Source organism: Convolutriloba macropyga, unplaced genomic scaffold (genome assembly GCF_964194025.1).
Source record: "Convolutriloba macropyga unplaced genomic scaffold, txConMacr16.3 SCAFFOLD_929, whole genome shotgun sequence".
In the NCBI taxonomy this organism is placed as follows: domain Eukaryota; kingdom Metazoa; phylum Xenacoelomorpha; order Acoela; family Convolutidae; genus Convolutriloba; species Convolutriloba macropyga.
Window position 1 is genome coordinate 72,619 of NW_027449539.1, and position 1,009 is coordinate 73,627.

The 1,009-nt window shown below is 40.4% G+C and overlaps 1 pseudogene; it reads right to left on the bottom strand.

Moving 5' to 3' along the window:
* Window positions 1-265: 265 nt before the first annotated feature.
* On the bottom strand, window positions 266-417 carry LOC142355128 (5.8S ribosomal RNA; annotated as a pseudogene).
* Window positions 418-1,009: the final 592 nt, after the last annotated feature.

Sequence of the window (1,009 nt, forward strand, 5' to 3'; positions counted from 1 at the left end):
GATCATTGAACAAAACTTGATTTTCACATGTTGCTGTTTCAGCTTCCGCTTACTAGAAACAACATAATACTAGTCTCATTAAGTTCCGTCTCTTTGCAATTTTCTTATGAAGAAAATTCGCCATCACAATGACTCCAGCAGTTCTTGATCAAGGAATGCAATCATTGATCAGAATGCTATTATTTGAATCGGTTCTGCTTTAAGTGTTCCAATTTTATTGGAAGCACCAACAATAGAACATCAATGTGTTCAATCGAGAGTTATATAACCCTGAATCGGACGCAGTCAACAGCCGAAGCCGAGACCGCCTTTTGCGTTAGAGAGGTCGGTAAACAAATCTTGCGATTCATACCGAATTAACACATATAGCTGTGCTCCTCTTCGTAAAGCGAGCCAAGTGATCCCCTGTTGAAGGATGTATTTGGACCAATCTAGTAGCATTTGGTTTCCAACAAGCTCTCCCAAGTTAGCTTACTTATTGGGCTTTTCAACCAATTCGGTTGGCTACAAGCATCATCAAAGTACTAGCCACAGTTTGATCGCAAAATTCTACGACTTTCACATGTTGATGTTTCGGCTTGCGCTTAGCCTACTATAAGCAACATAATACTAGTCATATCATAGAGCGTGATCAGCTTGTGACGTTCTCATGATGAAGTTTCACCAACAGTGTCTCACTTCGAGCTTAAATCCAGCTACTAGTAACTACACAGTACTGACTGCAACGATAACTTTTATCTATACCTTTCACATGCTGCGCTTTCGGCCAGGGCCTACTAACGTCAACATAATACTCGATATAAACTTTTGTTCATGATGCAGCTTCCCCATGCAGAAGTTTCGCCTTCAAATGCTCTCTTGGCCATATGACGTAAGAAAAGGTTACTAGTAACATCACAGTACTAGCCACAGTTTGATTGCAAAATTCTACGACTTTCACATGTTGATGTTTCGGCTTGCGCTTAGCCTACTAGAAGCAACATAATACTAGTCATATCATAGAGCGTGA